The sequence below is a fragment of the Bos mutus genome, chromosome 4 (genome assembly GCF_027580195.1).
Source record: "Bos mutus isolate GX-2022 chromosome 4, NWIPB_WYAK_1.1, whole genome shotgun sequence".
NCBI classification, from domain to species: Eukaryota; Metazoa; Chordata; class Mammalia; order Artiodactyla; family Bovidae; genus Bos; species Bos mutus.
The window spans coordinates 48494708-48519803 of record NC_091620.1 but is presented as its reverse complement, the minus strand read 5'-3'; the positions used below and the strand labels follow the sequence as shown (position 1 = coordinate 48519803).

Here is a 25096-nt window from a genome sequence, read left to right as displayed (position 1 = left end):
CGGGAGTTGGTGATGGACAGGGAGGCCTGGCGTGCTGCGATTCATGGGGTCGCAAAGAGTCAGACATGACTGAGCGACTGAACTGAACTGAACTGAGGGTAGAACAAAGGAAAGATAAAATTTGGAGCAAGTGAGTGAGTGTGTTGTGTGCATGTATGAATGTTTGGAGAAATGGTGAAAATGAGAGATTAGTTTGCTAGGGTTCCATAATAAAATACCATGCACTGAGTGGCTTAAACAACAAAAATTTATTGTCTCATAGTTCTGGAAGCTGGAAGGCAGAGATCAAGGGGGCCCCAAGGCCGTGCTCCCCCTGAAGGCCCTGGAAGAATCTGTTCCAGGTCTCTCTCATAGTTTCTGAAAGTTCCTTGGCTGGTGATAGCATAACTTCAATTTTCATATGGCATTTTCCCTGTGTGTCTGTGTCCAAATTTCCCCTTTGGACAAGAAAACTAGCCATGTTGAATTAGAGGCCCACCCTACCCCAGTGTGACCTCATTGTAACTAATTACATGTGCAAAAATATCTCCAAAAAAAGTCACATTTTGAGGTACTGAGGATAGTTATGACTTAACATATGAATTTGAAGGGATACAATTCAACTTGTAACAGAGACAAACAGGGGTAGAAATCAGCAAGGAACCAAGTAATGAAAACCATAGAGAATGACCTTGAGCCCTATGGGAGCAACGTGTGGTGAGTAAGCAGGGAAATCAAAGACTAGAACTTGTTTAGGAAGGAGCACTACTTGGAGCGGAATTCACCCCGGTCATTCTTAGCTGTTCCTGAGACACCAGTGAATACTTGTTCTTCTCAAACAACATACTCATTTATTTTGTATTTGCGTTTCTACTGAAAATGGAATGACGTTCATTAAAATTTCTTAAAATTACAGGACCATGAGAAAGAGATCAGCGGTAAGAACTATTCCAAAAAGAAATCGGTGGTCAATGAATATTCTCCTACAGAGACAAAAGAAAGCACAATCAAAAAGTGGAACCAAGAGCCACACAAAACATGGCACTATGACACTGCCTATCAGTGTCACCTCACCCACTGCCTGCTTAGGAAGGGAATCTGGAACTTCAGAATAAGCACAAAGAAGGATGCAAACTAAAGCAGTCCTAACCCACTAGAGTTGCAATTATGGAAGTTCAAAGTTACACTCGGAGATGATCCAGATTTTGACAAATGGCATAGAGTTGTTACACTATAAATTTTTTAATCACAAAAGTTACTTCAGCCCAAAATTCTAGAATTTTAATTTCGTTTTGCAGTTTTCATCTGCTTGGCTTAGAATAGGACTCTCCCTCCCCAAAGCAGATATCCCTACACCTTTGGTCCACTATAAACATATGGACATGATCCTTCCTGTAAAAGAGATGTGTTCCAATAAATGTTGGTTATAATAAACACCTCTGTTTTCTGTCTGCTCCAGTTCTGTCAAATTTGTGCTCACAAATGGAGGTAGACAAGGAAATTATCCAAGAGAGACACAATTGTAATTAGAACAGCATAAACAAAGCACAGCGTTGATTTTTATAGGTGGAAAACAATGTCTTCGATCCACGTCCTATGTAGCCATTTCCCTGGAGAGAATGTGCCGTTTTTATTTTCTCATCCAGAATATGAAGGCCTACTGTTTTGCTCTGGGGGCAAGGGTGGGAGGATTGTTGCACAGGCGTTATGAGAAGGGGTAGCCTCCAAAGGCTTGTAAAAAGATCAAAGTTTGAGGGTTTTTTTTTTTAAGTATATACTCTGTGACAGCTTCTAATACAACAAGGAAAGGCTCTTAGGTAAGCAAAAGATGATCTGCATGTAGACTCGAAAGCAAGAGTGCTTATAGCCAGCTCTAGGAGCAGGTTGTGATGGTGACTTTTATGTCACAACACAGGCAAACTCTAGCAGGTGACGCCTGTGAAAGATTTAATGTCTGCTCTGTGGAAATGTTTCTTTTATGCAGGCACGAGGTTTAATCACTTTTGTCAACATTTAATAGATCCTATTTTTACTTACATAGAGGTTGGAGCAAATAAGAAAATCTATTTAATCTAGAGTTCTAATATATCAGGCTCTGCCTTTGAGGAGAGTCACAGTGTCCTTTCCTATCCAGGTGTATAAATTTACCTTATGACATTACTTGACTTTAGTGTAATAACACCAAATTTCTATTTATTAGCTGGGCTATTTTCAGTTTTAAGTAACTAAAAACCCAATCAAATTCATTCAAAGAACAAAAAAGCTGCGTTGGCCTGGTTAACTGCTAAGTCCAGAAAGGCAGAGTGGCTTCAGGCATGGTTTCCTTCAAGTGTGGATTTTTACTAAATTAAAGCCTTCCAGGTGAGCCTGATTGGAGAAGGAAATGGCAACTCACTCCAGTGTTCTTGCTTGGAGAATCCCAGGGATGGGGGAGCCTGACGGGCTGTCGTCTATGGGGTCGTACAGAGTCGGACACGACTGAAGCGACTTAGCAGCAGCAGCAGGTGAGCCTGAAGCACCCAGGACAGAAGCATCACCCTGGAGTGTGTGATCCTGGGGACAGTTTGGAAATGGAAACTGTTACTTAAACACTGGCCAAAGGTCTTTTCTCTCTTTAGCTGGAGCAGCAGAGGAGTTTTTTTTTTAAGTAGTAGCTGATTTCAATGAACGAACACAGAGCAACTGCAGCAAGTCTGTCACCTTATCAAACCCCTGATGAGTCACTGAATCACTCAAAGACATGTATTTTCAGCAGTGTAAGTTTCCTTTTCAAAGAACTTTAAAGACAGCATTTGATATAAAGAAGTAACACCCATCGTGATAATACTGAACTTGCATAATTTGTTTTGGACTTCAAGTTGCCTGTGTGTGTGTGTGTGTGTGTGTGTGTGTTAGTCGCTCAATCATGTCCAACTCTTTGCCACCCCATGGACTGTAACTGCCAGGCTCCTCTGTCCATGGAATTCTCCAAGCAAGAATACTGGAGTGGGTAGCCATTACCTTCTCCAGGGGATCTTCCCAACCCAGGGATTGAACCCAGGTCTCCCACATTGCAGGCAGATTCTTTACCATCTGAACCAACAGCGAAGCCCTAAAGTTGCCCTTGGATTCCTCAAAAAAATCCACCTAACCCCCTTACATTCAGAAGAACCTTGAGCCCTTCAGAAGGCTCCAGGTCACAGCTGTGCTCTATCTGCACTGCCCCACAGACCGAGCACACCCCTGCTGACAACACTGAACACTCAGTTTCATCTCAGCTGTGGCAAGGATGCTCCGATGGCCCACCCCCAAAGCCATGATGGTCTCTTCTGTTATCCTGTCCGTGAGGATGCTGGTTTCCCATTTCACACATCGAAGTTCTCATGTGGTTCAGGCTGGAGGCTGAGTGTAGGTGGTTTCCAGGAAAGAAAATGGGACATGCAGCAGATGACTCTGCTATACAAAGCCATGAAGGAAAAGGATCAATGTCCCAGGAAGTCTGGTGGTCTCCTCATCTCCTTGATCCCCTAACTAAGAAGGACAGATGACAAGGAACGCTGTTCCCCCTTTGGCTGAAGGATGGGGCCTGGAGACTGCTGAACCGAAGATAAATTCCCTCTGTCCCCCAACCTCAGCCACCTTACAACCCCGATTGCCCAGCTGAGCCCAAAGAATTCCTCGTGGCTATAAAGTTCCTCGTAGCCCAGAAGCACTGGGTTTACAGTGAACCCTCATTAAAGTGTGCTCCTGCAGCCAGACTGTCAGTTTCAAAAGAAAACTCCTTTTAATTTTAACTAGAGCACTGGGCATCAGAAACAGTGGAGAAAGGGGATTCATTTATGAGTTTCTATGGCAGATTATGGGTTTTATTTGCTCCTTTACACCACTTTTCAGTCTGTCATTTTGGTAAGGTTAACCCCAGTGTAAAATGTTCCCGTAATTATACTCGGAAACACTCCCAGCCTGCCGCATGCCAATAAATGCCTGGAATAACTGTCAGGCTAAATGAATCCCATTTGGACAAAATGATTATTGAAAGTTATTTTAGTTCCCTATTAAGCAGTTGCGGAACAGAGCTGTAATCAAAATGTTTATTTCAATTAGAATTATTATGGTCAATAAAAAGCTCAAGTAGAAAGTAAACTACACTTTATCAAATAAAGTAAAGGCCACAGCTAGTTAAACTTCTTGTTTCACACGGCCTCTATCCTGGAGTCTGACAAGAGGCACATTATCAGCCTTTTCCATAGTATATTAACAGCTATTATAGCCCAACCTCTATCTAGCAGATCCAGAGTCACTTGCTCTGGGTGGACAAAAACCCCAATTCTTTCTTGCTGGTTACCATGGCTAGCAAGTGGGCATGAGCCCCTCTGACTCTGTAGCAACACAGTGGGGGAGCACCCCTCCCACTGAATGGCTGAAAAAAGGCCATGGGGGTTATAACGCCAATGGCAGTATTTATTCATTACCCTGTCCCCAGGACTGGCTGTACACAAGCATTCTCCTTACTTTAGTACTAATTTCTTTTCTTGTGGATCCCAGCAAAATGCTTTTTCTTTTTCGGTTAATGCAGTCATCCTCATCAGAAAGCAGCTTTTGGGGGTTTTCTGTTTGTTTGAGGAGAAATACAATAAAATATAATATAAAATACAAAATACAACGAAAGATTGTATTTCTATCCTACGAGAATCTGCCCTTGAAGTGAAAGTGTGGGTTGTTGTTACTGTTTAGTCCCTAGGTTGTATCCAACTCTTTTGCAACCCCATGGACTGTAGCCCTCCAGGCTCCTCTATCCATGGGATTTCCCAGGCAAGACTACTGGAGTGGATTGCCATTTTCTTCTCCAGGGGAATCTTCCCGACCCAGGGATTGAACCTGCATCTCCTGCATTACCAGGAGGATTCTTTACTACTGAGCCATCAGGGAAGTCCCAAAATCTTGGGTACACACAGGCAAATTACTTTTTCCCCCTAAATCACAATAATTTCAGTCATAATCCTCTATGGCTAAAAGTACTGTGTTGTTCTTATAAATTCCAGTGCCCAGGCCATACCCAAAGTCAAGTTAGAAAATCTGAAGTGGGACCCAGGCATCAAGGGTTTTTAAAGTTCTCCAGGACATTCCAATATGCAATTAATGGTGGGAATTCTACTCTAGGACAGTGGTTCTCAAAGTGTGGTCCCTGAACCAGCAGCATCAGCATCACTTTGAAAGTTGTTAGAACTGCACATTCTCAGCTTCCATTTGTTAGTTACTTTATCAGAAACTGGTATGGGGCCAAATAATGTGCATTTTAACAAGCCTCCTGGTGAGTCTTGTTATCTCCTGATGCATGCTCAAGTCTGAGAACCATTTCTATAAGGGATCTTCTTTGAAGAGGAAATAGAGCCAAAGATGTTTTATCACCTACTCACATATTAAGAGAAGCCAGCATTTACCCCTAATAGAACAGGAGCAAGATTAATAAACCAACAGTGTCCACTGATTGTCTGCCCGAATGTTAAGACAAAAGATATAAAAAAGGATGCTAAAAGCATCTCTTAATTCCCAACTAGACAAGGAAGAGTCTCTAAGAACCATCATCAGAAAAGCCAGGGTTGGCTGAATAACGAGGAGCCAATGAATTCACAATCTACAATCACAGTGTGAAAGGAAGTTCAAATGGACAGAATAATAGGTAAGCTGGCTCAAAAGCAAAGCCTTGAGTCAAGTAAGCATTTGCTTCACCACTTCACTTATGTACAGCAGTTCTTCTGACTTCTCATTTCTAGCTTCCCAAGGTCCCCAGGATTCTCAGAGTACCTCAGAACAGAGAAGGGAATTAATTCATGCTGAGATCTAAATGATCAACAATGACTTTGTGTTCTTATATTTCCTTGCTTTATTTGGATATTAAACAACGTTCCTACAATATCGATACTTGGACACTCCTTGCATGCCAATTGCTGGTTTGCTGCTAAGTCACTCACTGGTCTAAGCCTTTATAAATATATTAACTCACTGAACACGCATAACAATACTATAAGTACTAGTTTATACAATTTCACAGGTGAGGAAACTGAGGCAGAGATATTAAGTAGTTGTCCCAAGGTCATGGCCTAGCCCCAGGCAGTCTGGCTTTAAAGCTGAACCATTAGGCTAAACATCCTCTCAGAACAAGTGGGCTTTTCAGACATGGAACTCGTGGGCTGGAAGATGTGGGGGAGGAGCTCTGTAAGAGCTATTCTCTCACATTAGCTAACTGCCAATTCTATTTAAATATCAAGTCAGATTGGCCATATCTTTCCCACTTTAGTGGTTTGTTCTCACCTTAGAAAATGTGTAGTGCCAGTCTTGTCTTCATAAACTTATCCTGTTCCAGCTATTTCCCTACATATTAGACTAATCCAGATAAAAATTCTGAACTAACTACTTTAGAAGGATTTGCTTTTCTTAGAAAATTATGATCCAAGTCTAGGGCTTCCAAGACATAGTTCTTCAAACTCAGAAGCATCACAGAAGGAGCAGGTTGTGAAGCCCAACATCATCTCCTCTGAACAGAGCTGTCTTGGCCTGAGTGGAGGAAGAGAATAAGGTTTGAATTTTTTACTCCTACTTTTCTCCCCTTAAGTCTTTGTTAAGTCTTTTTTTCAGAGAAGGCAGTGGCACCCCACTCCAGTACTCTTGCCTGGAAAACCCATGGACAGAGGAGCCTGGTAGGCTGCAGTCCATGGGGTCATGAAGAGTCAGACACGACTGAGTGACTTCACTTTCACTTTTCACTTTCATGCACTGGAGAAGGAAATGGCAACCCACTCCAGTGTTCTTGCCTGGAGAATCCCAGGGATGGTGTCGCACAGAGTCGGACACCACTGAAGTGACTTAGCAGTAGCAGCAACAGCAGTAGTCTTTTTTTCATGAAAGTGTTGAATTTGACAGAGGCATCACGTTCTGGCTTATGGAAAAATCTGTCAAAAAGAGACACAGTTCAATTTCACCCCATGTCTAAAGACCATGGAATCCAGTGGTTCATTGTTACCCCATAGAGTGCTTACTTAAGTATTGCACATCAGCATCTTCTTAGCAAAAGACTTCCTGAACTGGCTGGGGATGAGCTGGGGAAGGGCTGGGGTGGCAGCTCTGAGTAATCTTCAATTTTTATCCCTTGACACTTTAATTAAGATAATTTAACAGCCTGTTAAGCACAACATGCAGAATTTCCCACTAGAAGCCAATGAGGAAAGAGTCTTGGGGAACGGAGAGATACGTGCAAGGATGGAGATCCAGGCAGCACAGAGTTGGAAGGAGTCAGGGTTATTTTTCAACCCAATGACTATGACTTTCCCAAGGTCACACAGTTAATTAGTGGGCTCCCCAAATCCCACACTGTATGACACGCTGTGGGATGTTAAATGGGACGATTCAGGCAAAGCAAATTGTGAGCACTTTTCTAGAAAATCTCAGCATCTGACCTCAGAAATTCAGTCAGTTTAAGCAAAGCCTTGCAATGGGAGAAAGGCTGAAGGAAATATCAATGACATGACTCAACACCTTGTGATCTTTTTTCAGAGCGGGAGGGGGTTGCCGGCTATAGTCAGAGAACTGCTGTCTCATCTTGTCTCCTGGTTTTACTGTGTGACCTGCACAGCAGCTGCCTGCATCATGCGTCCTCTACAGATACATTAGGGCTCCCCAAGCCTCTACCAATGAGGCAGTTTAGAAAAGTACCTCCTACTCAGGCTTGTGCAATCAGAAGTAATACCTATGCCCTGAAACATTTTAATCAAAAGACACTGTCAGCTCTGACATTCAGAAGTTCAATTCTTTGGCTAAAGTCAGAGAAGAAGAAATATTATATCTCTTATGTTGAATCTAAAAAGAAATGATACAAATGAACTTACAAAACAGAAAGAGACTCACAGACTTAGAGAACAAACTTATGGTTGCAGAGGGGTGGTAGGTGGGAGAGGATGGAGGAAAGGGATAGCCGGGGATTTGGGGATGGACATGTACACACTGCTATATTTAACATGGATAACCAACAAGGACCTACTGTATAGCTCATGGAACTCTGCTCAGTGTTACGTGGCAGCCTGGATAGGAGGGGAGTTTGGGAGAGAATAGATACACGTATATATGTATGACTGAATCCCTTTGCTGTTCACCTGAAACTGTCAACAATGGTGTTTGTTAGTCAGCTATATACCCCAATACAAAATAAAAAAAAAAAAGACCTTAAAGAGCTTATTTTTAAATTCTACCTTTTGAAAATAAGAGTTTTCAGTCTGATAGATAATATGCCTTTGCCCTAAAAGTAGATGGCATTTACCCTATTCTCCAGAAATTATGCCATTAGTACTTTGATATGTGCTCAGCACTTATTAGGATTCATTCTGATTATTTATTTCCAGCTTAATTGGCTAGATGCATACATTTATAAAATATAAAAATATACATGATGGATTTCAAATTCACTTCAAATAGACTGAGAACTTCACAATGCAAGCTCATAGATTCTGGGTACCACTAACCCCTTTTTTCACATTTAGGAGTCAAGAAAAAAGAGAATGGGCAGTTTCAGGGTAAGAGACTAAGTTAGGGAAAGTCAAGGATCAAGGTGAGCCAGGGCAGGCTAACAGGGAAGGCAAGGGTCAGAAATTCTGGCTTAGTTTAAAAGGAAATGACCCACTGTTCAAAAAAACTTTATGATAACTGGGCAAAAGTAAAATAGAGGGAAGGGAGAAATGCATGTGTGTGTAAAAGCATGGAACTGGAAAAGTGCCTAGGGATCGCTGAGAAGCTCAGTTAGATGGGGTCAGTGGTTGGGGGTGGATGGTGGAAAGAGACAATAAGGATGTGATGGGCAAATGGACAAAGTTAGTTGAGACTAGATGGTGAGAGTCTTCCTCATCTTCCCTGAAGCCTTCCCTGACTACGCAGGCACTGAATCACACCTTCCTGCGAAACTTCTAACCTGTATTACCCAAACCTTAAAGTCACTGGTACTTAATCAACAGATTCCATACTGTTACTTAACTCTGTATTTTATGTTTCCTCATGCCTTTATTTTGACTATTTGAGTACATTATCAACAATTTTCAGGGGAGGACTTTCCTTCGATAGTTGTATAATAGGAAGATACACGACACCTTAAGCAATAATGACAACAGCTGTTAAGGAATTTCTACATGCAAAAGTTTCTTGTGTATCTAATTCTCAAAACAATTCTATGAGGCACATACCATTTCCATTTTTTAAATGGGTAAACTAAGGCAGGAGAGGTTAAGTAGCTTGCCCAAGGTCACAGAGTTCTAAATGGAGAAACCAGGATTTGAAACTGTCTGATTCTTTTATGACCCCATGACTGTAGCCCTCAAGGTTCTTCTTGTCTGGGATTTCCCAGGCAAGAACACTGGAGTGGGTTGCCATTTCCTCCTCCAGATGACCTTCCCAACCCGGGGATTGAACCCGCATCTCCTGTGTTGGTAAGCGGATTCTTTACCACTGAGCCACCACTCAGCCTGCCAATGCAGGAGATGTGGGTTTGATCCTTGGGTTGGAAAGATCCCCTGGAGAAGGAAATGACAACCCACTCCAGTATCCTTGCCTGGGAAATCCCATGGACAGAGGAGCCTGGTGGACTACAGTCCATGGGGGTCACAAAAGAGTCAGACATGACTTAGGGACTAAACAACAACAGTCTGATTCCAGTGTTTGTGTTTTTTAAACCACAACACTCTACCCATTTCCCAGCAGGTGCTTAAGAAATCTTTGCTGAATGAATGGGATGAGTGGGTATCAAATAAATTATTAAAAAAAAATTTAGTCCATTATTTGAAATGCTATGAATACATTATTTAATTCTTCAGCAACTAAGAGATTTTCTTTACCAAGTCACCAGTGGGCTGCATATTCAAATGAAAATAAAAATCCTATGGGTATTTTTCAGTAGAGATCTATGAAGAAGAAACCTTGTTTCATGAGCTTGATAATTATCAACTTTGTCCAGGCCTCTGGGCTTTTTTCTCTAATATATACGAAAGCTCTCTGAATGTTTGTCTTCCTCTTCCAGGGACTTAGGCAATCTGATATTACTCTTCATCTCAGAAACATCTCAATAATAAAAACAAGAAATTAATCCCTGCAAGATCAATAGGGAAGGGCTTGCAAATGTTACATAGCTGGCAGATGATGGTAAAAGATCAATCAATTCTCCAATTCAGAGAACAGCCGGGGTGGAGCCGTCATCTCTGACCATCCACCCAGACACCACGAGGAGCCAGGAAACTTTGAGAGAAGGACTCAGAGAAGATTTCCATTAGAATCCTACAATGATGGGTAGTGGGAGCCTCTGGAGCTGCAGAATTGCACAGTGCTATTTCACAGCCAAATGCAGGCACTTGGAAATTTGAAGCTATTACAAGTTATCCTTGGCTGGGAAACAGGATGAACAAAAAATGAAGGTGCTGACAGTTTTGACAAGTGCCAGAACAAAATGGAAGTCAGGAAAACAATCAAAAGAATGCAAGCAATGTGACATTCCTGCATCCTTTACGCTTATGAGGGAGGAGGCGGCTTCTCTCTTAAGGAAAAGCCCTTGCTCCTAGCAACATTCTGCCAAGATGAGAAGTCTTCCCATGCAATCCCCTTTCTGCAGAGCAGCTGTGGAGGAAAAGGACCATTCTTTCCCATGATTCTTGAGTGTTTTGACTGATGCCTGTGATAGAGTTTAAACTCAGTCAGGCTTTCAAGAGTTGGACAAACAAATCTCGCCCAGAAATGTCAGGCTTCAATAAATTATCATGTCAGTGTCTCAATTTTAGCTCAGTGTTTAGACTGGAAGGAAAGCAGATGAATAAAGCAAACCCTTAACTCATACTAACACATATTCATGTTCGATCACCATGTAAATGACCAACTGCTGCCAGATCACCAATCGTATAGGTTACAACAGAAGCAACTACAGAGCAATGTGACTAGAAAAGATGATAGACAAGATATAGTTTAGCATATGAATGAAAAATATTTTTCAAGATGGCTGTGGGAACTGATCACTTATTTTAATAATATGGCTGTTCATGAATATATAAGAATGTTTGTGAAGTACATAAGCCAGTGTTAAATGCAATGCTGGAAAAACTCAAACCCTGTCGCTGACTAGCTATGTTATCTTGAAAACATAAGATAAGTAAACTTAAGGTTTACTTAACCTCTCTGACCTTTCATATCTTCACCAATAAAATATGTATATTAATTTATTTGCTGTCTGAGGGAAACATGTTTGTATGCCAAAAATATAATATCTTTGACATCTAGAAAGTACTCAATAAATGGTGGCTATAAAAATTATCATCATTAATGATAATAATGAAATAAGATCAGTTATTAAATAGCTAAAGAATCTTGAGCAGTTACTTAACCTCTCTGACTCTGGGTTCACTCATTTAAAATTGAGGTATGTTATACTTCATAGAAACTTCCCATGTGGCTCAGTGGTAAAGAATCCCTCTGCCAAGGCAGAAGCCTTAGGTTCAATCCTTGGGTCAGGAAGATCCCCTGGAGAAGGAAATGGCCACCCACTCCAGTATTCTCGCCTGGAAAATCTGAGGGATAGAGAAGCCTGGCAGGCTACGTCCAAGGGGTCACAAGGAGTTGAGCATGACTTAGTGACCAATACTTCACAGGGTTGTCAAGGAGATAAATGTGAAAATATGAAAAGCATCCAGCATAGTATTAGGTACACAACAGGGGCTCAATAGATGCAACTTCTTTTCAGTGACACTTATATAGCAATATGAGCTTATTTAATCCACAGATGGGAGAAAAGTCAGGATAAAGTATCAAATCCACTTTTTCCAAGAAACTACTTGTCTCTCTGTTTAAAATCCTATTATAATCTGTTTAAAATATAAAATAAAGATTAAATCCTGATGTAGATTAAATTTGTAGTTAGAAACACCAGACATAAAAATGCATTCTTATGTGTTATATTTATAATGGAAGATAAATAAAATGCCTGCAAGTACTAAGAAATTAGAACATAGAAGCTGTTGAAATAAAAGTTATAGTGATGAGAATCCATTCACTTAATTTCACAAATTTCTTCCTCTTTTATTTCTGTGATGAGTCTATAAAAGATGCCACCCATTCCCTCCCAAAATGCAAAATCCAGGCTTTCAGCTAGAAAGCAAGTGATTAGGAATTCTAGAAGGAATAAATAAATCTGTCTTTATTAATTAAGACTCTAAATAAAATACAGCCCCTTGTGATTGTGACAAAGATCAAAAGATACTTGGATATCATCTTCAAAAGCTTTTGACTCTTGAGAATCTTAAGAATCTTCAGAGCCCTTCATACTCTGGCATGTTTTAATTCTAAATTTAGTCTGTTGACACTTTCAAGAAAGTTAAGAGGTAGCTATAGCAGTTATGGGAATGGACAAAGATTGGGAATAAAGTATGAAATTGAACCAATTAATCAGGGATAATTTAAATGATATTTCTTTTAAGTTCTATTTTGGATATCTAGATATGCATAAATATTATAAGATATTTTAATAAAGGATAAATGTTTTTATTTTATCATTTTAGAAAATCTTTGAGAATGCTAGTTTCTCAGTTAACTAAGTTAACTCTTAGTCACTAAGTCTGCCTGTTTGCATAACTTGGCAGCTAACCCAAATTATGGAGAGCACAGGGGAGGAAATAGCCACTTGATTATTGAGCTCATAAATCTAAATACAAAAACTGATCGTCTTCCACATAGGGGATTAAGTATCAGCATCACATGTAGGGCTCTCTCAAACTACACACAAAAATGCAGACACACACACACATCCATCAGAGATGCTGGCCACCCATCTAGATATTATACAGATTTCCCTTGGAAGGAAAGTGTGTAGGTTGGAAGAGAAACATACACACACACACACGATTCTGATACATTCCCTCTTCCCACCACTGAGTTGTGTTCAGTTGTGTCAGACTCTCTGTGACCCCATGGACTGCAGCACACCAGGCTTCCCCGTCCTTCACTATCACCCAGAATTCACTCAAACTCATGTCCACTGACTCAGTGATGCCATCCAACAGTCTCAGCCTCTGTCATTCCCTCCTCCTCCTGCCTTCAATCTTTCCCAGCATCAAAGTCTTTTCCAATCAGTAGGCTCTTCACATCAGGTAGTCAAAGTATTAGAACGTCAGCTTCAGCATCAGTCCTTCCAATGAATATTCAGGGTTGATTTCCTTTAGGATTGACTGGTTTGATCTCCTTTCAGTCCAAGAGACTCTCAAGAGTCTTCTCCAACACCACAGTTCAAAAGCATCAATTCTTTGGTGCTCAGTCTACTTTATGGTCCAAATCTCATGTCCATGTTTGACTACTGGAAAAACCATAGCTTTGACTCTAAAAACCTTTGTTGGCAAAGAGATGTCTCTGCTTTTTAATACACTTTCTAGATTCATCATAGCTTTTCTTCCAAGGAGCAAGTGTCTTTTAATTTCATAGCTTCAGTCACCATCTGCAGTGATTTTGGAGCCCCCCAAAAATAAAGTCTCTCACTGTTTCCATTGTTTCCCCATCTATTTGCCATGAAGTGATGGGACCCGATGCCATGATCTTAGTTTTTTGAATGTTGAGTTTTAAGCCAGCTTTTTCACTCTCCTCTTTTACCTTCAACAAGAGGCTCCTTAGTTCCTCTTTGCTTTCTGCCATTAAAGTGGTGTTATCAGCATATTTGAGGTTATTGCTCTTTCTCCCAGTAATCTTGATTCCGGTTTGTGCTTCCTCCAGCCCAGCATTTCTCATGATGTACTCTGCATATAAATTAAATAAGCAGGGTGACAACAGACAGCCTTGATGTACTCCTTCCTCAATTTGGAACCAGTCTATTGTTCTGTGTCCAGTTCTAACTTGCTTCTTGACCTGCATACAGATTTCTCAGGATAAGATAAAGTGGTCTGATATCCCCATCTCTTGAAGAATTTTCCACAGTTTATTGTGATCCACACAGTCAAAGACTAGCATAGTCAGTGAAGCAGTAGATGTTTTTCTGGAATTCCCTTGCTTTTTCTCTGATTCAACAGATGTTGGCAATTTGATCTCTGGTTCCTCTGCCTTTTCTAAATCCAGCTTATACATCTGGAAGTTCTTGGTTCATGTATTGTTGAAGCCTAGCTTGAAGGATTTTGAGCATTACTTCGCTAGCATGTGAAATAAGTGCAATTGTGTGGTAGTTTGTACTTTCTTTGGCATTTCCCTTCCTTGGGATTGAAATGAAAACCACTGAGACCTACTGCTAAAAATTGATGGCATGTGTTGCAATCATTTTCATATTTTCCCAAAGACTCAACATATCTGCTGTTATTTAACAGACTCTTATTCCAGGAAAGGCTGTAGAGATGTATTTGAAATAATGATATTTGACTTAGTCAACTGAGCACTCTGTCACTCTCTTAGCAGAAAAAGCTCAAAACAAAAATTTCATGTTTTTAGCCAGAAGCATCTGCAAAGTATGTCTTTGACCAAAAGTTGATCATTTGAAGAAATATATGAGAAAGAAATATAATTTAGAACATGATTTCACTACACATGAATCTGCCCAATGGTTTTCCCATCCTGTCCCCAAGTGTATTGTCCCTAGGAGACAGCTACAGTTTTAAGAGGATGTTAAATCCAAAAGCAAAAACAAGGTTTTGAATTTCTTTTATGTCAACCATTTCAATATACAGTTTTTTAAAAGTATGAGGATCTATTAGTGATTTTCACGCATAATCCTTTTTGTTCAGTCCTGATGTACAATCTGCCAGCAAACTCTTTGATGTGCTTTATTATGTCCCTTCTTGCTATCACTTGATTGTCTCACAGCTGTCTGCTCATTTCTATCTTGATTAATTTCTTCTCAGGTGCCTATATGTCCAATTTGGGAAATTATGTTGTTCTATTTGAGCTGTTGGCTTTTTGTAATAATTAATTAAATGAAATGTAATAAGAAACTACATAGTCTGAGAAATAAATGATGCTGAGAACTAGGAAAACTAACAGGAGACACTGGGAGTGTGTAAATCTTACAGGAAAGCAGTTTTATTCCTGTTTTTCAAAAAGCCATTTATCTAAAGAATACATGTGGTCCACGCCAGGTGGGTCCATGGTTCAGACCGAGGCAAAGTCAATCCTTTCAGTTCCCCACGCTCTCCTTCTGGCTCACCTTCTTGTGCACCCTCTTTGGAGTTCATGTTTTCTCTGTAGTTTATTAGTAAGAGTGAAGACTTATAAGGAGAAAACTGGATCCACTCTGGAAGATCATTGCACTGAGGACTGTTCTGCTTTTATTAACCTGGTGTCCTGATGAAAAGCTATTACTCAACATTTTGAGTTTTCATCACTAGCTTAAGAAGACTTGAAACGGCAGAATCTACAGAACATAAAATATCAAAACAGCTGTTTGAAGGGATACATGTCTAGCCACGGGAAACTCCTAGCCAGTCACTCCTTTAAGCTCTTAATTTACATGAGTTTTCAGTGTGCTAAATGGCATCCCTCTCCAGTATCCAAGCCTGGAAAATCCCATGGACTGAGAAGCCTGGTGGGCTACAGGCCATGGGGTCGCAAACAGTCGGACACGACTGAGCGACTTCACTTTCACTATCAGTGTGCTATCCTACCTATACTTATAAAAAATATTTTAACAAGGTTTGTCAAAATAATGTCAGTTATTGGTTAAGTGTCAATTGCCCCCTGCCTAAAAAGCAGTCAACTAAATTTTCAACCTTGTAGGAGGCACAAGCTGTAATTTCGTATTCTGATGTAGAGTGTCAGATAACAAAAAGAACCATTAAGTACAGAATGTCATACTTCAAAGACATTACAAGCAATCAAAACAACATCTTCATGCCCATGAATTTTGAAAACATTGAGTTTCTCAAAAATTCAACAGGAGTTTACATGGAGTATAAAATTTACTTCACATAGACACTTTGAATTTTTAAATGAACCATTTGCTGTTAGTAGCAAAGTTGCTCAAGTTTTGCTGGAACTTTAGACAAGAAAAAGGGATCAGACTGGAGTTATGAATATAAACATTCTCAGAGCTCAGATAGTCCCATCACCAAAATCTCGCCACTGGGATAGGACTACATCTAATAACCAGTTTAGGGACATATAATGAATTGACTTTTAGGATTTTTTCTAAAATGCTTTACATTTGCAAAACTTGTTACATTTTCCCCTATTTAGAACATTAACTCATCTGTATAATAAACCTTTTTGCATGGACAGATACTCAGGGCTATGATTCAAATATATGAAGCATTACACTCAGTTCTGCCCTTCCTGACCACACAACATGGCAGTACCCTCTGCAGAATCCTGGATGATAGAAAACCCCTCCTCCAGCTCCCTCCTGATTTTTCAAGGTGGTTGTACCAGTGATGCCAGTCCTTCCTGGGGGTACAATGAATATGTGAGAAGAATAAAAAGTCTTCCAAATAAACACACTCACTCACAAAGGGTAGCAAAAGAAGGTATCATGCACAATGTTTTTACTTTTTAATGTTGTTGATTATATTATGTGGAGTCTCTCCTGACTCTCCAGTGGTTCAGTGGGTAAAGAATCTGCCTGTAACGCAGGAGACAAAGGAGACCCGGGTTCAATCCCTAGGTTGGGAAGATCCCCTGGAGGGGGAAATGGCAACCCACTCCAGTTTTCTTACCTGAAAAATCCCTTGGTCAAAGTAGCCTTATGTGCTATAGTCCAAAAAAAGTGTTGCAAAGAGTCGGATACAACTGAAAAACTAAGCACAATAAAAAAACTCCTGCTTATTAAATAATCATAGACTCTGTAGAAAATGTCAGACAATTATTTATTTAACCTCACACACTTAAAAAAAAAAAAAAACAAACCTGTAGGTGCATTGCAAAGGTTTGGGAACTTGCCAAAAATAAAGTCCCTGGGAGATGTCCATGCAAGATGTTGATTGACATAAATATGAAACTTCTTTAGGTCTCACCCTTACACTCTCTGAGCTGAAAATGATAGCAGAAATAGGTACTTAAAATTCCTCAAGTAGGATGCCCAATAAATGTTAGGTAAGAAGAAAATAACTAGACTCCATGTGCTCTAGCAATAGCTGCCAGGACCATTGCTCATGGAAAGTTCTAATGGCTTATGGTTGTCAGGGATGACTAGAAATTGTTGCCATTGAGTCTTTTTTTTTTTTTTTTTTTACTTTACAATATTGTATTGGTTTTGCCATACATCAACATGAATCTGCCACGGGTGTGTACGTGTTCCCCATCCTGAACCCCTCTCCCACCTCCCTCCCCGTACCATCCCTCTGGGTCATCCCAGTGTGCCACTGAGTCTTATGGGAAGATGGACTTGTGCATGAAGTGAATGCTCGTGCAATCCCTTTGTCCCTCTCCTGCTTTAGCAAATATCAGCATGAGGGAACCAGAGAGCAGGAGAGGGAAGAAATACTACACGGTTATATTATCTGATATCCTAAATGTCAAAGAATACTCTTTCATCTTAAAACAAAATCTAAAATCTTTGTGATAATTTAAGCACAAAATGAAGACTCCCCTCATAAACCAACTTCACTTCTTTGACATTTCTATTATCACTAATTTTCAATAATGTACAGTAGATTTTGCTTTGTGATAATAAAACTACCCATGTTACAAGTTTGGTTTTATATAATACTCCATATGGTGGATTCATAATAAATTTCTACTGGGAATACAATCATAAACCACTATTTTCTGCTATAAAAAACCATTAAAGCACAGACATGCACAAACAAGGTAATCTGCAATAAATTTGGAAATGTTAAAATACTACAATGTAAATGTATTCAGCTCCATTGCAATGCATGTAATTTCCATAGCTTTATTAGAAATCTTGCCTTTGCAGTGGTTCAGCGATAGGTTATAAATATAGCAGGAATGAGTCAGCATGCAAATCCCTTCTCTGTGAAAAAACAATTTGAAAGGTTTTATAGCCCAAAGCTGTTTATTATTTTGTAAGAATGGTAATGTTAGTTTGAGTTTGGAACCTGCTGAGAGGAGAATTCTCAAAACATCCTGTTTATAAAACAGCAAGAGGGAAAAAATTTCAGCAAATTAAAAAAAGAAAAAAACAACATTTGATTCATTTGATTTATGTAAGGTCATGGAAATAGCATTTCCCAAATCCAGCATTTAGCTGATAGACTTCTCTCTGCAGACATTAGGGTCATACAAGAGATGATCAGTATATCCCACTAAGGAAAGCAGAGCAGTGTTAGCTTGGCAAATGTGAATCCTGGAGGCAGATAAGCAAATGTCTCTGGAGATGAGAAGGGGTTACAAAGACGAAGAGGACCAAGGACAGAACTGTCAGGCACAGCTAGAGTAGGGCATGTCATAAGGAAGAGGGAGACCCGAGGTGCAAGAACCTGAGCTTAGCATGTAGACTGCAGAGGAAAGAGAGTTGCAAGGAGGAGGGTCTCAGATATGGAGGAAAACCCAGGAAGAATGAGGATCGAGAACAGATGACTGGACTTGGAAGTCAAGAACTCCCTATAACCTTCAGAAGTCTAGCTTCAGGACCTGGTGGGAAGCAGAAGCCACCCTGCAAGAACACAAGGAGTGAGTAGATGGGTGACGGTGTGGATATTACAGACCTGGACCACTCAGCAAAAACAAGGGAGGGACTTGTTAGCTTGAGTACAAAATGGACCAAGGAAGGGTCTCTCGAGACAGAAAAGAACTGGGGAGGTTTAAAGTCAGTGAAGAGGGGGAAACTAAAGATGCAGGAGACGATAGTTACTCCTAATAGGATGAAGTTCAGGTGGAATGCCAATGAAGTGGTCTCAAGGACATGGGTGAAGGGATTCTCTTAGGTAGGAGGTGGAGCATTTACTTATAAAGAATGGGACTAGTAAAGATAAAGAAAAAATCTGCAGGGAGTATAAGGAAGGAAATTGGTGGAACTGAGGTCCAAAGGCCTCATTCGAAAAACCAAGAAGCAAGCTCTTAAATGTAACAACTCATTTTAAAAAATATTATTATTTCTTTGTGAGCACACAGATAGGGTCTGTGTGTATGATGTGAGGGAATCAAAGACTATAAAAGATTCCAAACTATCCAAACACATGTGCATGCACTCTGTCATATATATACACATAGACAGACACACACACACATGCATACTGAGAAAAAAATGCAAGCCCATTCCAAAACTAGGTATTCTCATTTATTACATTGCTCATAGTACCGACTGATGACTTTTTCTCAATTTCTCCTTTTTCCTACAGAGACTCTTTCTAAATACGAATCTTGAGCCCATCTCAAGCAGAATGGAGCTGAGCATCTTCCACAGGGTTCAAAACACATGTAACTGCATAAAGGGAAGTAATCCGGGCATATAAGCACAGAGCTGGTTAGATAAAATGAAATGCGGAAGGCCAGAAATAGAATTTGAAAAGACAATGTTAAAAAAGGAGGTGAAGAATAAGTTTATTTCCCAACATGAAAGAATTGGTGCACCTTCTTATCTCTGATCACATGAAGAGACTGTGAGAACAGCCCAGGAGTATATATGGGGATACTATTTCAGGATTTTCACCCCAAAATTGAGGAATTCATTCTTTTACATTAAGAGGGAATTGGAGCAGATTTAAAGGAATACATAAGAGTAACGAAAATTCTTTAAAAGGAAGAAAAGGTTTAATAAGGAGGAAATAAAACGGTGACATGGATAAGCCTAGAAAATTATTAAGAGAAAATCAAAACTGTGAGCAAAAAGGGTAAGCAGAACTCACAGAGCTATTTTAAGAGTGAAAACCAAGTGAAAAATGTCAAGTATAAGATTATTCTTATTTGACATTTTTATACAGCAGCAACTTATAAAAACATCAAACACTGACATAATCCTTCCTCTAGCATTTTAACACATCATTATACTGTTAACAACGACAAATGGCTGTAGCCATTCATGACTTTTTAATAGATTTCTTTTATCATAAAAATGTCACTTTTAGGATAATCTGCATTCTCACATTTTTATGTTCCGCTATGGTTTTAAAATGTCAAGTATAGAAGATATCTATGTCTCCAATGCTTAAGAGTTTTACTATAGATCTTGAGAATATCAGTATAAAATAAGCCTTAATCTGATGTGGCTGCTGTGCTCAATTCATGTTTTCTCCTTTTAAAAATAATTACAAAGTACATCAATTAGGTAAGGATGAAATTGGGGGTTAAAGTCATAACAGACAGGAAATTTGTAGCGGAGGCTGCCTTGACCTACATGCAAGTTATCTTACATGTTCAATTCCATAGGCTCTATTATATAAGAGATATTTGTCCTGCCTGCTCAATTAGCAATGATGGTAACAATGTGTCAAATCTCCAAACAGATTTCTTTGATCATTCTTCTTAAATGTGGGGAAAACAATACGATTAAATATTGTTATCAAAGATCAGGCAAGTCAGCCACAGAAGCGGAATTAGAACTCCCGTGAATCAATACGCTAGGACAGAGACCGAAACTTTTTCTATAAAAGGGCCAAATAGTCAACATTTTAGGCTAGCAGGACACATGATCTGTGTTACAACTACTCAAGTCTGATACCACAGCACAAAAGCCAATGGAGACAGCACATAAATACTGATAAGTGAGCATGGCCCAATAAAAGTGTACCAATAAAACTTTATTTACAAAACCAGGAATTGGGCCAATCCTTGATTTAGTGGATCAACTCACACAATCTATCAAAAACTGCAGCTCAAACCTTAGCAAACACTAATTTTGTCTGTATTGAATAATTATAATAACATTAATGAGATTTTCCAGATACCAAGCAACATGCTAGTCACTTTATATAAATTATTTCATTTTCATCCTATTCGGTAAGTACTGTTATTGCCTTCATTTTACATATGAGAAAATTCAAGTACAGAGAGGTCTATGAATTACAGAAAGCCACTCAGCTGAAAGTAAAGGAGACAGAATTTGAAAGCAGTCATCTGGATCAAAGATTATGGTCTTAACCACTGCCTGATGCTCAATGCATTTAACTTGTGGATACTAAGAAAATACGAAGCCAATGGACATTTTCCTGGAAAGGGATGGTAGGGTGATATAGACTCTTTAAATTTAACAAATGGAGAGAGGGAATGCTCCTGGTGGCTAGGTATCTTGAACTGGCCCATTCTGATCTAATTGTGAGTGCTACTGCACTCCCACCATCACCACTGAGAATAAGACCTACAAACCGAATCCTCCAGCAAGCTGATACCCAGACCATTAAATGCTCTCAACCATCATGGGGAAAAGCCCTGGGCTAGGGCAGCAAGAAGAAACATGAGTTTAAATCATAGGCGAAACCAGGAAAGAATCTACCCTCTTACAGTCACCTACAGAAAGGCTTGCACCCTGAATTTTTCAGCTCATCCTCCACCACTCTCCAGCCCAAATGAGAATGAATGAAAAACAAATTTTCAACATGAATGAAAAGCAAGATGTGCTGCTTCTAGCATCTTTTGTTTGTGTGGCACATTCTCATAGTAGACAAGCATTACTTTATCCTCATCTCACAAATGAAGTAAGAGGGGTCATTAAGACCCAGGCCACATAATAAGGAAGGACTCAATATCAACTCTTCTGAGCCAGCTTTGGGGCCTCTTTCCACTTAACCAGACTGTCTTCTAAACTTTCAAAGGGACCTACAGAGCGACAATTTGAAAAAACAAGCCATATCACACATTGAATGGCATTATACATCGACTTTTTGTTCAACTGAGGACACTGAAAAAGACAACCATCATAACCCAAATCTTAAATGATCTCCCTCATTCTGGTAAATTTTGGACAGACTCTAAAACTAAATAAAAGAGGGAGAAACTTTGGTGAAAATTTTCCCCAGAGGCCCAGAATTTACAAGATCTGTTCTCAATACTTTCCACCCAGAAGCATCTCTTCAGGGCAGCCTGGCTGCCAAGGTCATGACACATCCAAGCCAACTCTTGATTTGGCGGCCACAGTAGGAGGAGGGGAGCTCTGGACTCAGTCTTTCCTGCATCCTTCCCATCATCGCACAATGATTGCTCTTGCGTATCTGCCCAGCAACTCTCCTCCCTCCCAAACACAAGGCAAAGAATGCAAAACATCAAGGCAAGGTCGAAATTTTGTCGACTATATTTGATTATTCTTTCAAACTAGACACAGAACTCTAGTCTAAACAAAGTTGTTGGGAGCTGGGTCTGAATAACTGAGGACAAAGATCGTCCTCATTTTCAAGAGATAGACTCAAAACTTTATCATTTCCCCCTGAAGCAGATATAAGTGTTGTTTACCAATGCATACACATTACTTTTTCCAGTTTCCTTGTTAAAGAAGAAAATGTCTAATTTACATGTCGAATCCACAAATTATAGCCAGGCCAGACAAGGAAGCAGATGACGATTGTGATTGATATTCCAAAATTTCTGTTCTGATTTTCCCACCCTTAGAATTAGCCGCTCCATAAATCAAACCAACATATGAACATCTGATGTCAAAACCAATAAGTCACATCTGTGAAAAGCATCGGAAACATAAAGAACCGGATCCTTCTGTTTTCTCTGAAAAAAAACCCACCCCTTCCACCACTTTCTCCATGATACCTTAAAATATCCTGCCTCTTCAAAGAAAATATAATTTTCCACATGTGTATTGGTATAAACAATGGCCATTTTTTCTTCCCACTTGGTTGTGTAGAAAACAAGGAATTAACCCTATTCTCTACTGTAAGTCTAAATGAAACCTTGGCTGTTTCTAGGTAAATAGCAATTATTAAAACATGTGTAAAAAAATAAATAAATAAAATAAAACATGTATATATTATCTACCAATAACCTAGTAGAGATGAAAATCCCTCATTTCTTTATAATGTTTCAGTTTCTGGTGATCATACCTCACAGTTGAAGGCACAAGATTACACAGTTAGGAGTTGCTTCCTATTCTCACCCACATCAGCTTAGGAGAATCAGTTATGACTCTAAACCTTGGGTCTTCTCTCTCTAAGAAGCTCCAAGCACAAATACTCATAAGGGCAACACTGGTGACCCACCACCCCCAAAACATGTGTTGTGAGGTCTTTTCTAGTCATGGTTTTGAACTTAAAATTGCAAAATGTTTAGAACTGAAAGAACCTCATAGACCACTGCAACAAAATTTTTTATTTACAGCGAAGGAATCTGAATGGTGAACAGCGTAAATGACCTCTTTAAGATTATAAACCTATGCACAAGACACCTTGGTCTCCTGAGGCTCAGCCTCATTCTTCCCCTCCTCCTTGTTCCATTTTCAGCTGCATCATCTGTATACTTGCAAGGTGTCTTTGGTGGCCCCAGCACACTTGCTGGGTGGCTGGTGAGGATGAGAGCAGCCCCTGGCTACTGGAACAAACTTTAGTCTTCCTGAAGCTAACATTCCCTACAAGGATGATCCATAGCTCATCTCAAACTGCTTGACTAGAATGACTATAACATGTTGCATGTGGTATGAAGTCAATTAAATATTTTTCCAACAAATAAAATAAGCAAATCAGCCCATAGAACCACATGGTTCATTCAGGGGTTTGTTGTTGTTCAGTGGCTAAGTCATATCCAATTCTTTGTGACCCCATGGACTATAGCCCACCAGGCTTCTCTGTTCATGGGGTTTTCCAGGCAAGAATATTGGAGTGGGTCATATTCCTTCTCCAGGGGATCTTCCCAGACAAGGGACCAAATCCATATCTCCTGCATTGGCAGATGGATTCTTTACAACTGACCCATCAGGGAAGGTCAATTTTGTGGTTATAAAGAGGCAATTGTATTACATTGTAGAATACTGTAGAAATGCATATAGCTTTCCCAGATCAGGAGACTGAGTCATCACCAAGCTAGGGCCATGGCGACCCTTACTCTATGTATTGACATAGCTAAAGGTTCATGTGTTATAGAAAAATTTAATAAGGTGCCTGATGAATGAAACTGAGAAGTGGAATAAAAAATTAGAGAAACTTTATGATCATGCTCTTATTTTATCTATTTGGGGGTCACAGACTCAGAGAACCAGTGGACTTTGCTAAGCTGCCCCTTGACCTCAAGTGCAGCTGTTTCCACCACTAGAGGCTGCCTCCTGCCCACTGGAGGGCTTTTGTCCATGAAACCAGATCTCTACAACATGGAGCCAATTTCTACAGTTCAATGTTCTACTCATAGCCCTTCAAATATCTACTAGCTAATTTAATTAAGATTGGAAATTTAGTCAGCTTAGTTGGTCTTTTACTACCGGTAGATTATTAGCCTTGAGATTTCAGTCTGTATGCTGTGTCAGTCAGCTAAATCAAACTGCAGATTCCTTCCATTTAACTTGGATAGGTGACCTGACTTAATACCTGCTCTGAAACTAGCTTTGGTTTCTTTGCCCAGGTAGGCTGAATTCTGCCTTCCTCCTTCTCTCTGTTCTTACACTTACTGAAGGCTCTGCAAATGGCAGCAACTCTGTGGACAGTGAGAACACCCCGCCCACAATCACCAGGCTTGTCATCCTCCGTGTGTCGATTAGACTGTCTGTTCCTTCCACAACCTCCACACCCTACCCGACTCTTCACAAATGTCTGTAGGATAGATTGAGCCTTCTGCTCAATAGCCCAGGAGTATGGGAAGTCTTGTCCTCTTGGTTAAAAGCTGAGAAAGCAAGAACTATTTGTATGGGAGCACTATAAGACATATAAGGGAATATATCTTCCATGCCAGCTTCTCAGAAGTCAAAGAATCTGTGCTCATGTTCAAGTGCAATCTAAGGAACTGTAGACGTCTCATCCTCTCCAACATAGCCCACAACCAGGGCTGGAATAGGTAAACGTTACCTCCTCTGACGGGATAGAGACTTACCTGTGTGCCCACTGTGCATTCAGGGAAATCTTTTCACTGCAAGCTCCTCAAATGTTCCATGTTGTTGGGGAGTCTAACCACCTTTCCAGAAGACTTTCACTGTTGACTCTACTTGACCTCAGTTCTCCATCTGAAAGAACCATTCTTTTTGACTTCTGTGTAAGTACTGCCCAGCCAGACAGCCCCAATCAACATGGTGACCCAGGGGACGACATGCTGTAATCAGATACCAGATTGTTCTTATAACCCA

The 25096-nt window shown here is 40.0% G+C and overlaps 1 long non-coding RNA gene across 1 annotated transcript; it reads right to left on the bottom strand.

Annotated features, from left to right (window-relative positions):
- Positions 1-426: 426 nt before the first annotated feature.
- On the bottom strand, positions 427-24978 carry LOC138987534 (uncharacterized). Its single transcript, XR_011463892.1, has 3 exons — positions 24847-24978; positions 2375-2532; positions 427-962 (listed from the first exon to the last, which is right to left on the bottom strand). It is a non-coding gene; the product is annotated as an uncharacterized lncRNA (long non-coding RNA).
- Between the last annotated feature and the right edge of the window lie 118 nt (positions 24979-25096).